We start from the raw sequence: 15,238 nt of genomic DNA, 5'->3' as shown, positions 1-15,238 counted from the left end.
AGCATTGCACGTGTATGACCAAGCGGAGGGAGAAAGCACGGTTCTTCTGATTTCTGAATGGATCTGTTCTTCTCACACCTCAATAGATTTGAATTGAAGCCTACTTCTTTTCTTCTACCTCTTGTTATGATTAAGTATTTATCAAATGTGCTGGTTTATGTAAAGCACCTCAAGGAAGGTAAGAAAGTAGCTCTGCCTCCACCCCCAGTCAGACTATAGTTTCTCTGTGCAGACTGCTGCAAGGGTGCTAATTGGTCCCAACTGCTGAGTTTCCTGTTACGTGGACATTCGACTACAGAAACTTTACTGAGACCCCAAATCAATTCACGCAGGTCACTGAACAGCACTCAGATGGCAATTTCTGCTCAGTACTAAGCAGTATGGAATATGAACCAGTGCCTGAAAGGTGAAAGACACCATATCCTATTACAGTTTTCCATGCCACCCGGTTCCACAATGAAACTTTGACTTACGTATGGTCTTACCACATATATTATAAAGGTTGAAACAAGTGAGTAATGATTTGCAAGACAGCTTTATATAACACAACTGGGTACAAAATAAAGGTGCAGAAGGATCATAGGAACTTCTTGCATCAATTTCAGCTCAGTGAGCATCGAGCCTTCCAACCATGTTTCACAGTTAACCTGAAAATACACCTAGTAATATATTTGGGAAACATTTAGGTATTCCTCTAATGGGATAAGGAGATGAGAGGGAACGACTATCAGTATAACAACTCTAAAAATGCTCTTCGCTGTATTATGGAGTAAATGGGCCAATACTTTAAAGATGTCAAGAACAGCAATATCAACTTGTTGTTAGTAAATGTAATGGTAACATTTATCATTGGGCTGTATTTTATCAATTCTCTTACTCTTTACATAACCCATTTAAAACGAACAATAAAAGTTTTCTTTAATTAGCTACTGGTGTGCATAAACATGATCATGATTAAACCATAAAAACCAACCGTACGTTACTTTGGTCCCCTCTCCAATGTGTTTTAAATTATTTTAGTTGAAAATGTACTTTGAGTCCCTTTTAAAAGTTCGACCTTCTGCTTTCAGAGAATTAAATGCATATTACTATAGTGGAGAAGATAATGTTTCAGACCTCCAGGCATATATTAAACACACTGGCAGCACATTAGACAAAATGCTTTACTTATTAGATACTTCCTATTCTAAACAGTGTCATCAAAGGCTAAAAACAAAATCCATATAAAAGCTGCACAATGCTTCCACACAGAACCTGTGCCAAAATCCCTGTACTTTCCAGCTAATGAGGAAAGGATGTGTACTCTTAACATATGAATGTAAGATTTTCCAAGCATTCACTTTAGGAAACAGGACTATTGATTCCACATGGCTTATGTTAAATGAAACTGTATTGGTAAAATAACCTTTAAGATATTTGGCATGATAACTATAATTAAACAGTATTCAAAGGAATAAAACAAAAGGGAATTTGGTTCCACAATGGCTAATTAAAATAAAATGAAAAAACACAGCATGTCATCTATCAAGATAAATTGTTATTGTTTAAGAACTGTTTAAATACTGTTAAAATATACTTTTAGATAAAATCTGAAAGGACTGGAAAAATATTTGTGGCTTAAAAATGGATAGTTTGGTGAAGAAAAAAGTATAGGAGGCTGAAATTTTATGCTGAGATAATAGCTTTAAAACTTTGAGCATAACCAGATGCTACTTAAATCAGAGGAATTCTACAGTCTCACTGTCAGGATGAGTTGCAATAGGGAAAGGTTTTCAATAGCTAGAAAAAACACATCAAGATGATAGTTTACTTCTTAGATCACTTTAGTGCACTTTCTCATTCTTTCACAGTTATATATCCTATCAATACCACACACCATAGAAAAGGTGTTGAAAGCTACACTAGTAGTTGGGGAACTGTGGTTAATTCTTCCTTTTCATGTGTTGAGATAGGTAACTTGACTAGCTTAACCCCTTGAGTTCAATAGGGCATATGACACACATATCTATCGAGAGATAGGGCATGGAAATGGCACGTCCTGTGGAACACAAACAGGTAAGTACATGATGAAATCAAGGATAAATAAATAGATTTTCTTTTCAAAATCGGCAAGCAGTCCCATCTGAGGTCACTGCCATCTTAACAACGTTAAGAGGTAAGTCTTGTTTATTTTCCATTTCTGATCAATGTATTTAGATGGTAGAGACATGTTTTCAAAGTTTTTACTGCATAAAAAGCGGGAATAAAATCAAGGTAAACACAAAACCTAACACTTTAGATCAATAATTAAGACATTTTCCCAATCAAAGAGAGGTGTTTTAGAATTGGTAGTATTTCTACATTATATTTCTTAATCTCTCAAGAATTTTCAACAATAAGAAACATAAGCACATCCAAATTGCACTATAAACATTTATACCAGTTTTATGTTCTTTTTGTGATACTTGACAGTATAATTCCTTAATTAATAGAATAACTGTAAGGAGTCTTTAGAAGTGTAACTGCTCTAGATGAAAAGCATCTACATCTGCATAATTTTTCCAGCTTCTCATATTAATTATGGTTACATAATGACACTATTGAAGTAAAATTTCCAACCATTTCTTAACTCTGATCAAAAACCCTCAGCCAATCATGAGATCATGCTTCACATTACATAAGTTATGGAAAGACTCACAAGTGTGAAACCACAAAATCAAAGTGCCAATCACATCTGCTCCATCACTGTTGCATGTGACCTAGTTTTATTTCTTTTGCTAAAAAGTAGTAATATTTACATGGAAATTAAAATCTTGCCTACTGCACAAACTGAATTATAGAAAAGGAATATGCTCCGTTTTTGTTTTCCATTGTGCTTAAATTGGAATGACAAAGAAAACACTGCATAGCTTCTTCCTGGCTTTGTTCTAAGTAGTTCATCTATTCCACTGAAGAGTTTCCAACAGTTTAGAAATCCAGTTGATGTATCGTTGTTATAAAGATAACCCTTTTTTTGTTTGTCACATTGCTCCACTGAACACTTCAACTAAAACAATTTTATTATGTTTTGCATATGAGTTAAATGATTGATTTTAATTCTGACCGTTATCAAAATTATTTTGTAACTTGACACATTAATCTCACATGAAAAATATAATGAAAGACACACACACAAACATATTTGACTGCTAAATTATGTCTTCCAGTCTAATAAAGTTCCAAATAAAAACTTCAGACCTGCAATTAAATCTAGACACAGTTACTTCTACTTGTGTCAATCCAGCTGCAGAAAGAGTTCTGGATAACATGAATCCAAAGCTATCCTCCAAAAAGGGAACTATTAAATCAAGCCAAAATGAGGCACCAAAAATAGCAGAAATGTTTAAAGTAGTTTATTTCATATCAAAATCAAATGTGGGTGTTTTTTTCAACTAAGGAATTTTCTTTTTAGGCAGAATTTGTTGCAAAACAAATACAGAAATACTTCTGATGGGAATTCAACGCCATTTTCACAATACTGCAGGAATTATGTGAAAGATGTGATGGCAAGGAGCAATACGAACTCAAACTCAGCTTTTTTGTGCTATGTTTTCCAGCTCTTTAAAACTAAAATAAGAGGCTACATTCTGTTCAACACTGATGCAAATATTCATAAATTAAAGCTGTACTAAATGTTCCAATTGTAACATGGGTATATGCAAGTGCTAAATCCTTTCTAATGCCAACAAAATTATTTTTTTCATGTTAATACAAACAATGTGTTTATTTTGCTATCCTATGAAAGGCCAGTAAGAAACTTGAGTCCATTTTTTTCCTTTCCAAATAAAGGATTTCAATTTAAAAAGACCAGGTTGAAATCTGGCAGAGTATTTTTTTTTCCACAGTATTTTTTCACTAATATTTTTACTAAAAGCATTAACTTTTTTTTAATGTATTTTTTAAAATTTAAATTCAGAATTTTAAGTTATTATCTCTGCTTTTATGCAAAAAACAATGGATTAAAATACACATGCATATTTACTTTAGACATGGTGAGAGTTTGCTTATTTTTCACATTCTCTTCTGGTTTTTGTTTTGTTTTGTTTTGTTTTTCTTTTTAAAGCCAAGGAACAGCAACATTTTTCAGCTTGCATATTTCACTTGGACACTTTCAAAAGCAGTAGTTGAAACTCCACCTTGCACAACATTCATATGGCACATATAAGACAACCAGGGGATCAGGCCCAGCCGTCACGGGTTTAGGAAAGGCAGGTCCTGTGTGACCAATTTGATCTCCTTTTATGACAAGGTGACCTGCTTAGTGGATGAGGGGAAGGCTACAGATGTAGTCTACCTGGACTTCAGCAAAGTCTTTGATACTCTCTCCCATGGTATTCTCCTTGAAAAGCTGGCAGCCCATGTGTTATGATGCGATTAAGTTGCAAATGAGATCACAAGCCGAAGTCAATAACACAGGTTTTATTTAACAGTAAACGTGATGTAGAGAGATAGAAAGAAATAGAAAAGGATGTATGTGTGTGTGACAGAGAGAGATTAAGAGAGAGAGCAATCAAGAAGAAAATGCAGTGGCATCCACTGGTCCTTCTTCATCCTGGGCTTCTCAGTGGTGGTTCTAGAGTCATTCTTCTGGGTGTACATTGTGCATTTCTAAAAATTCCAGGCTAATACACAACTTAAAATCTTTTGTCGTGAGAGGTTTTCACCATGTCAAACCTCTGTGCATGCGTGCACACGCATATGTCCTTTTGAGTAAACCTCATGTGCTTTGCCTTCATATCTACAAAATGGACCCTCCCTCTTAAGGCTTCCTATTTTAGTGTGAATTTACTTTGGTCCTACACCTCTTTTTTCCTTTATTGAAAACTAAGATTTCTGCTTTGAAGAGTCTTAGAAAAACCACAGCCATTTACTCAATATAAGAATTGCATGTAGGTTTGTACTGGCATGAAAATGTTTGCTCCTATGAAGTATCAAGAAGTACTGCACAGACTTTCAAAAAGATATCTCCCTGCTGGTTTTTGCAAGAAAATCAAATGATGACACAAAGCTTCCCAAGGAACGGAAACATGGTATGGCAGTGACTCAGGATACTGGCAAGGGCTTTATTTTGATAGTGTCCTTGAACTAACCAAAAGACCTTTTATTTTCAGGAAAACATCCGACAAGTGGCTATGTGGGAACCCAAGTAGTGGTAAAACTACCAGGAAAATGATGCAAGTATTATTCAGCTATTCCAGCTAAGGGTTTTTATTGGCATTCTCAAAAAGTTACAGTTTTGGCACTCTCTCTGACAGTACTGAGCTACAAGATTATGTTTAAAACAGCATGGTGCCAATTTTGTCCATCAAATCTCTGCATATGTAGGTCTTAAATGTGCTAACTTTTCCTACACAAATCTTAATGTTATTATGTATCTGAAAAAAACCAAACAGACAAATTAACTCATACAGCTTCCTTTCACATGTCAAGGTTTCAGGTCTTTAACATGACTAGAAATGGGAAATGTATGTCACCTTACTATGAAATATTCACCATCTTACAAAGGTGCTGCAGAACATAGATTTTCAGATTTAGGTAATACTGATTCAGATGCCATTCTTTTACAAAGGTCTAATGAATAAAAAATTCTGATTATAGACTGGAATTCTTTTCTTTTTTAGTTTCAAACATTAGAAAATTATTAAACTATAAAATAGTTATAGGTAATCCTGCCCAGCATACTTGTTAATGGCCCAAGGACACCGTTGCAGCTCAGACTCATACAAATTAATTTCAGAAGAAACAGAACCCCCACTCAACTCTGTCCAATAACATAACCTGGACTTCCTGGATATCTTCGCATCCATTTGATTTTACATATATAGAAGGCTATGCTCTTTTGTGTTTAAACTCACTACTAATTAAACTGTGTTCATGCAAGTATTCTTGTCTTTCACCAAACAGCATGAAACACTAATGAATTTGTGATAGAACAGACAAATGCGTTTGTGAGAAAACAGCCATACTTGTTTCCTGACAAAATCTCAGGCAGGAGTTTGATGCCTAAAGATTTTTAGCTTTTTGTAGATTTTATTGTAGCTATGTAGTTTTCTTTCACTTTGGACAGTTACTTTCTCACAGTTGCATTCTTGAGCTTTGGTTTAACTGTCTTTTAACTGTCTTTTCAAGGTAATAGATTTTAGCAAGGACATTCTGTTGGTACATCCACCTGGACCGGAATAATAAGTTACATGGTAGACAAAACAAGATAGAAGGCCCAGAACACTTGGAGGAGTTCCAGTGGGGCAGTTCTGAGGGTAGTACCAGGGCAAAATGGGTTTTTGGGTTGGCTGTCCCCACTAGATATGATAACTAGTTAAAGATAGAAAAGTGTAAGAATTCTGTATGTAGGGGTGTGCCTGTGTACCTCAAGGCCTTCATTACAGAGCTGCTCTCTGTCTTATCTACACTAATGTTGTTTGGAGTGTTTTTTTCCCCTTCCATTTTAGGTATCAAGTAATAGGATGTATCATTCTACTAGACAGTCTTGGATGCTGTGGCATTACCCGAATCTGAAGTCAGACTATAGCTGGCCAGAAAAACCGAAAAATTAGGAAGGCAGCTAATACAATTACCAGCAGTACACTCTGAAAAATTATGCCTCACTGCTTAATAGACAGGATATTACTATAGGAAAATTCTGGCCTTAAGAAAATCAATATGAAATTAAGCAGTATATCTACCCCTAGTTAACTACTCAGTCCATACAAGCCACACAAGTGTCTGAACGGTGACTAATGCCAACTACTGAATAATGGCTTTCCCTCAGTGGCAGCACCTGTTTTGGTTTCTCATCATTCACTTCCTGTTTTTTTACAAAACAGATAAAAAAATTAATTAACATTGAGACTTCTATTCTGCTTTTTAATTTGGTTGAGAACACAAAATATTATATATTATTTAAGGATGATTGACATAGAGAGATAGCATCGTTAGCTTTATTTACATCTAAAAATAGGTTAAAATGCATGAAAAAAATTGTTTCTCATGAGGGAACGCCAGAAAAAAAAGTGAGGATCCTTCCACAAAGAAAACAGAACTTCAAAATCAAAACTGCCCACTGTCTATAACTTCAATGAACCGTTTATTGGCCTCAACTATCCTTTCTCCTTTTATTCCTCATCTTTCCCTTTAAGAAAAAAAAATCTTATTTCTCTTTAAAATGAAGGAAATTACAGAATCCATGTGTTTATAATTGCTGTCAAGAATCAAGTTTTCTGCACCTAGCAGGTGATGTTCCATGCAGGGAAGAAAGAGTAACTGGTGCTGTCTAAAGGTAATGTTACCACAGCATCAAACTCTACTGTATACAAGCATTAGATGACTCAAAGGAGAAGATTAGTCAAGATCAAAGCATGCAGAACCCTCAGTCCTACATCGTGTGACCCAACATTTAAACTTTCGTCTCCTCATCAGACGATTAAGTAAATCATCACTATGACACATTCAATGTCCATACTGTGAGAAAGTCCAAGCACGTGTTCTCTCACACTACTACTCCTCAGGGTGAGTTTTAATCACTGCCTTGTCTTCATTGATTTTGTCTTGCCTATATGTCAACAATCAACTATACTTGTTATTTATGGCAAAACTATAATAATTCTTACATAGTTTATGGTTTTCTTATTTTTTTTTTTCAAAAATGAACCAATATGATTTCTTGCACATGTTCTAATTTAAAGAATTTTGGACCTTTTTAATGGCAATATTTTTATTATCTCTGTAATGAATATCTCAGATTTTTTTGACTGATACATTAAATGATCAGAAATAGCAAAATTTTAAATTACCTTTACATACCATTTAGTTATTATTTTAATTTGACAAGGAAGTACAATGATATCTTAGGTAATAATAAAAATAATTCACAAGTTGTCTTCAAAATATTAATAGGCAGGGTATGCAATACAGAAATTGGACAGAATGTTTATGTCTTTTAGACTACTTCATTAAGGATAGTATGAGACAGAAGAAATGCAATTCATTGAGCAAGAAGGTCTGGTTCGGATAATCGAGTACTGTAGGCTAAAGAAAGAAAAAAAAGGTGAACTGAATCCTCACTTGCACTTAACACTCATGTAAAAATTGTTCTATCCCATGAGGGTCCATCTTAAAACACTTAGAAAAATACCAAAACAGGAAAGAAAAAAACCCTAAACCTTCAGACATTAAGTAGTATTGATGAGAACACAGAGGAAAAACAACACTGTAGGTTTGTTGTTTTTTTGCTTTTCTTTCCGTCTTACTGTAAGTATTTTATTTTGCTGTTATAACTTCTTTTTTCCAGAAAATAATCACAATCCCTATGAGGTGTTTTCCCATTAGCTATGTTCCAGCATGAGAGTCTTTAAATCCTATTGATATGAAGCTTCACAGTATTCCAGGGAAATACTTGTATTTTTCCTTTAATTAACAATACAAAATATCTTTTTGTGCTGAAGAAATATTCTTTGGAGCATCCATGAAAGGAAGATTTGGAAGCATGCCTCTAATTCACAAACATATTTGCAGATTGTTGTTTTGTGTAGATTTCTCCCCAGCTATATTTTCTGTGAAATCCTGGTATGCATGAACATCTTACCACCTTAATTTAACTGGTCACAGAAGACATTAACGAAAATATCAGAGAAATGGGTCCTGAATCATGAAGTGTTTAAATAGCTATGGGATACAAATTTCTCTTTTTTTCCCCACTTAGTTTGTGTGCTTGTGGACATCAAAAACCAGCAGGACAAACCAGTTTCTTCCTTGCAAACGGGAAGTACACTTTGAATCCACAGTTTCAAATCGGGTTTTACCACACTAAGAATTCTTTACCTTATAAGTTTAATATCTATCTTATTTCATCTTATTGAACAGACACTTCATTGTAAAATAAAAATTTTCTTAACTTTGTGTCTCAGAGACCATAAACCCTTTTTTTTCACTTTAATTTTTTATTTGCAGAACCTAAGCATGAAGATTTCCTCAAAGAGCCATTTTTTTGCAAGAATCAGTTTGAAACATTCTTTTTTTCCTAGTAATTCTAGGACAGAAAGCGAAGGTCATATATTTACAGAAAAATAGATTTTCCTTTGTTTCCTAGTTCTTAATGTTCCCTTTTCACGTTCTAAGGACATTACCCAGATTGACATGAAATGCCATTCCTCCTTACCAAACCTTCATAAGCTTTTAGGTTATGGAAGTTACTGTCTTTTACAAATTTATGTGGAATGTACAAGGCACAGTCTGGATTTAAAGTACACAGAAGTGGCCTCACTATGCAGGAATGAATGCAATAGACATTTCCTAATGCTGGTGACACAAATTAGAGCTGCTTTGGAGACCTAGTTGTGGTGTATGCTTAGAAACTACAACTTTCTGCAATCCTTTTCAACTGCAAAAATGCTTCTCTGGATGTATTCCATTATTTCCAAAGCCATAAAACAAATGCAGTGAGAATAATGAAGCCTAATCTTAAACTAATCTTGTCAATGGGTTGTCCTTGAGAACCTGTCAAAGTGCTTCAAATCTAAATAATCCAAATTTCGTTACTTTCCCTTTCCCTTATTTCTTTGTTTCTGTTATCTGAAACTTTACATTTTGTAATCTAACTAGAAGGTTCATAATACCTTGAAGTGGGTTTCTGTGGCTAGGTTGGTAGCTACAGGGGTGGCTTCTGTTAGAAGCTGCCAGAAGCTTCCCCTGTCCTGTGGAGCCAATGCCAGCCGGCTCCAGGACGGGCTTCCTGCCACTGGCCAAGGCCAAGCCAATTAGGAGTAATAGTAACACCTCTCTGATAACGTATTTAAGAACAGAAGGTTGTTGCGTAGGAAGAACTCCAGTCAGGCAAAGGTGGAGTGAGAACATGGGAACAACAAAGTAGACACCAAGGTCAGTGCAGAAGGAGGTAGAGGAGGTGCTCCAGGCACCGGAGCTGAGGCCCTGCAGGCTGTGGTGCAGACCATGGTGGAGCAGCTGTGCCCCTGCAGCCCATGGAGGACCATCGGGGTGCAGAGACCCACCTGCAGCCCATGGAAAAGCCCATGCTGGAGCAGGTGGATATCTGAAGGAGGCTGTGACCCCATGGGAAGCCCAAGATGGAGCAGGGTCCTGCCAGAGACCTGCAACATGTGGAGAGGGAAGCCCACGCTGGAGCAGGTTTTGACTGGGTAGGACTTGTGGCCCTGTGGGGGACCCATGTTGGTACAGCTCATTCATGAAGGACTGCACCCCATGGAGGAGTGACCCACGGGACAGCAGTTTGGGAAGAGCTGTTGCCTGTGGGATGGACTCACACTGGAGAGGTCCATCATGGACTGTCTCCCGTGGGAGAGACCCCACAGAGGCACGGAAAGGACTCCTCTTCCTGAGCAGCACAGAAACAACTGTATGTAACCCCCATTCCCTGTCCCCCTGAACTGCAAGGAAGGAGGGGTTGGGGAAAGGTGTTTCTAAGATTATTTTACTTCCCACTCTTTTGCTCTGATCCTATTAGTAATAAATTTAAGTAATATCCCTACTTTGAGTCTGTTTTGCCTGTGATGGTGATCAGTAAGTGACCTCTCCCAGCTCTTATCTCTACTCACGAATCCTTAGCTGTGTTTTTTTCTCTCCTCTGTCCAGTTGCAGAGGGGAGTGGGAGAGTGGCTTTAGTGGGTACCTGGCATCCAGCCAGAGTCAACTCACTACATATCTCATGCTTTGAAATGTACAATCATAAAAGAAAAGCAATATTTACTGATTATTCATGCAAAAATGCAGTCCATACATCCGAGGTCATGAGATTGTTGCTAACAATGTTATCAATAAATTAAATATATTAACCTCAACTGCAATAAATTTGTGATTCTCCAATTACTGTAGTGCTGGCCTATCAGAAAGCATCTCATACCCCAGGATACCAAAGTTATGGTACTACATGCTGTGCAATCTGCTATTCCCTGAAATGAAAATTCAAAGCTTTAAAACATGGGGCAGAACTGACCAGGTACACAAGACCTGATCAGTAATTGTGCAAGCTACCAGAAAGAATTCTCTCAGACATATTTTATTGGCTCACATTTCAATGCCTACTGTTTCTGGGACATCACTAATATCATACACTAAGTTTGTTCTGTTCAGTCATTGCAACAAATTTCAAATGCATAATGAAAAAAGTTTTTAAATCCTCAAAAAGTTATCTTTACACAGCATTACCTTTTTTATGCCCCAACACCCTTTAGGATATCAAAACATACCTAAATTCAACTGATCTATATAAAATACAGAAACCAAGACTGTTTTGGCTCTTTAACACTTATTACCTTAGATTTCAGTAATTACAAGACAAAAGAAACTTGTAAATGAAGATGCCAACTTCTCAAAGTTTCAACATACTAAAAATACTTCCAATTACACAAGCTTCCATAAGGATACTAGCCAGTCAACACAACATCTGTGCAACATGTGCATCTCCCATTTCACACTTTGGTTGTCTGGCTTCTTAAGTAGTATTATCTGGAACTTGTTTTACCAGTTTTCTGATTGTTATTTTTTCTAAACAAAATACAAATGGAAAACAAAGTTATGTTTGTTTTCAACAAAAAATATGGTACCATTTGACTTTTTTTCATTCTCCACATAAGTAATTGATAGTCTTAACTTAAGTTTAATTAAATTGCTCATCACTGAAGAGCTCACTCTGCTAAAGTACCATCAGCAAGAAAGAGTGTTATTAACTCCACCAGCTATCATTCCTTCAAATTTTATGTGTGATACAATTGTAATAGCACTTTTGTACATACCTCCTGCTGATCATGTTCTTTATCTTACAGTGAAGTTATAGAAACAACAGAAGGTTGATGAGATTACCATAAACAGAAATAAACTACAAAAGAACATAAGAACAGTCCTACTGAGTCAGATCAAAGACCCTTTTAGACTCCCGTTCTCTAATAGCAGACATAACTGGATGCTTCGAGAAAAAAGCATAAATAAAGCACAGAGAAATACTTCTTTACCATAATCTTCCAGACTTCCTAAACCAGCACATTGCAGGGTTTTATAATTTATCATAAATGCCTTTTTAAGCCTAATCTGCAGTGACAGAGAATGACTTATACCTTTTGCAATGTTACTGCAATATCTTTAAAATGACAAATCAGTACGCAGTCTGACTCAACCAGCTAGAAAGGAATCAGCTGCTATATGTGAGTTTTTTACACCTTCTCCATTTTGGAGACCTCTCAGTTAACAATTAGTTCATTGTAATTAGCATGCTGCCTCTTACTCACTCAAGTATTTGCTTAATTATTTGGGTATCTGAGCACATAGAAGCTGTACTTACCCCAGTCTTTTCCATTATTGGGATGAATACAAGTAACACTCTGCTTACTTTGAAATATCCAATATTTATACTAGTTTTTGTGGTAAAAGAACAAAATGCCAAAGTTGAAACAACTTTTTCTCCCCCCCAGTATTAATATAATTTATTCAGGAAGCCAGTCGGTTGTTGTTGCAATTTATCGGAACACAGGGGTTCACCCTATGGAACATGTCACATCTGTTGATGGGGTTTATTCAAAATGATTGGCCATGAGCCAGGTCTAGAAGCAAAATATCATCTGACAGGTTGACAAACACTCTTGTGGCCAGTGCTTGTGCAGCCTAGACGGAGTGCTCAAAGGTCAAATACCTCAAAGCAGGTTTTACCAAAGCAGAAAATATTAGCCAGCAGGTCACGCCTAGAATTTCTGAAAGAAAACAAAGATCTGCCCACAGCAGGTTTCCCCCTTTTTGCTCAACACTTCCCCCAGGTGAATGACAGCTTGTGTCCATTGCCTATTGGCTCTGACTGCAAATTATGTTTGAAATATATATCAGCTATGAAGAAAAATTCCAACCAGAAACTTCAAGTCCCAGGTCATTCTTTGTATGACCATTTTGCCAGCACATGTGAGTCCACACTTCATCATCTCAATCATTAAACAGAGTTGCTCCTCAACTTTAACAAGATTTTTTTTTATATGCTTTTGACGGAAGAAGTAACTTTTTAAGCATCTCATTTGTGCAAGACCTACTGTATTCTAATGACTAGCAACACATAGACACAATAATACCAAGTACACTGAAGAACTTTAGAAGGTTTGTTCATTGCTTAGGCAGAAATAATAGAATGTCAGGAAGGGGCAGGGGAGGTTCTGAGAGAGATCTAAAACAGGGATAATTTTTTGATTTCTGTTTAAACTGTGAGCAAATCTTTCCGTATTTTCAACAACTGATTGTTGAGTGCTGCATTCCTCACTGCAATTAAAAACTTATGAATAAAAATGATGAATGGAAAAGATTATGAATTTGGCTATAATTCTCTCAAGAAACAGCTAATGCTATTTTTATTAGTATATTAGCTACCTACCTGAATTTCAGACTACAGGATAGCTATGGACTTGTAGCTTACTGAAACATGCATTGGGACTAGCAGAAAATAAACAAACAAGACTACGTGACCTGAGAAACAGGGACAAGGCAAACTGAGCACTGGCTGAATGGCAGGTCTGAGGGTTGTGATCAGTGGCACAGGGTCTAGTTGGAGGCCTTTAACTAGTGGTGTCCCCTAAGGGTCGATACTGGGTCCAATCTTGTTTAACTTTTCATCAGTGACTTGGATGAAGGGCAGATGCTTCCTCAGCCAGTTCCCTGACATCAGAACTGGTTGACAGGAGTGGCTGACACCCCAGAGCGCTGTGCAGTCCTTCAGAAGGACCTCAACAGGCTGGAGAGAAGAACCATTTGAAATTCAACAAAGGCAAGTGCAGGGTCCTGCACCTGGGGAGGAATAACCCCCTTCACCAGTACAGGCTGAGCTGACCTGCTGGAAAGCAGCTCTGTGAAGAAGGACCTGGGGGTCCTGGTGGGCAACAAGCTGTCCATGAGCCAGCACAGTGTCCTTTTGGCCAAGAAGGCCAAGGGTATCCTGGGGTGCATTAGGAAGAGCAACTGCAGCAGGTCAAGGGAGCTGATCCTGCCCCTCTGCTCAGCTCTGGGTGAGGCCTCATCCAGAGAGCTGTGGCTGTTTCTGGGCTCCTCAGTACAAGAGAGACATGGAGCTCCTGGAGCAGGTCCAGTGGAGGGTTATGGAGATAATGAGAGGACTGAAGCACCTCGGTTATGAGGAAAGGATGAGGGAGCTGGGCCTGTTGATCCTAGAGTAGGGAAGACTGAGAGGGGTGTCAGGAGGTGTCAAGAGGATAGAGCCAGGCTCTTCCTAGTGGTGCCAAGCAATAGGACAAAAGGCTATGGGCAGAAAGTGGAATACAGAAAGTTCCACCTGAACATGAGGAAGAACTTCTTTACTGTTCGGGTGACCATACACTGGAACAAATTGCCCAGAGTGGTTGTGGACTCTCCTTCTCTGAAGATATTGAAAATCCATCGGGACACAATCCTGAGTAAAATTCTCTGGAGGACTCTTGAGCAGGGAGGTTGCACCCACTGTGATCCCTTCCAACCTTAGCCATACTGTGATTCCACAAGAGAGGGGATAAGGAGAAATATACCATCCGGAGACAGAAAATGAGTGAAGGCTTTCCAAAAGTCTAGTCTTACTTTTAAGCTTTCTGAGAAGTAAAAGAAAAGTTGGTAACAACCTCAATGAAGAATGGAACATTCACTGACTGCAGTAAGATTTGTTATCTGTGCATTCCTACATGGACATCAGCAGACCAATATATGTGTTGGTTTGTATTTAACTTATTTTTCAAAGAGGAGTTCTTGTATTTTCTATTTCTAAATCCTACTATGACAAATAAATGCTCACTTTTCAAAAAATCTCCAGGTGGTAAGTGATGGAAACCAGGAAATGGATTTGCCAGATTAAAAATGAAAATTCTTGAAAATTCACCTGTTTTATCACTGATCATCAGTAAAACTACTTATCATTTATATTAGAAATACTTTTACCAGAATATTAAAAATTCTTCTAAGAATGAGAAAATGTGGTCCTTTTATTAACGTTGCACCTATAATCCTAGGTGTATCACTGAAGAAAATCAGGACATTAACCACACTTCACTCTTATATTTGTATTTCATTTCCTAGCACTTCTGTTTCTGTTATCCATGTGTAGGTATTATATGTTCTTCTTCTAAGAATTTGGAATACATTAATTTTGAAAAAGTGAATAATTACAAAAAGGCAGCAACATTCTTTGCCCCTCAGGTAATCTATCAAATACCACATATGTGTCCTTACTCTAAACCTG

At 37.1% G+C, this 15,238-nt stretch overlaps 1 protein-coding gene across 3 annotated transcripts in view; it reads right to left on the bottom strand.

Annotated features, from left to right (window-relative positions):
- The window catches only part of VPS13B (vacuolar protein sorting 13 homolog B), a 428,152-nt gene that overhangs the window by 121,643 nt on the left and 291,271 nt on the right, over positions 1-15,238 (bottom strand). The gene's annotated exons all lie outside the window — the stretch shown is intronic.

Source organism: Manacus candei, unplaced genomic scaffold (assembly GCF_025592945.1).
Source record: "Manacus candei isolate 608988 ecotype Guabito, Panama unplaced genomic scaffold, ASM2559294v1 h1tg000019l, whole genome shotgun sequence".
NCBI lineage: Eukaryota > Metazoa > Chordata > Aves > Passeriformes > Pipridae > Manacus > Manacus candei.
The sequence above is the reverse complement of the archived record's forward strand: the minus strand, read 5'-3'. Positions and strand labels throughout refer to the sequence as shown.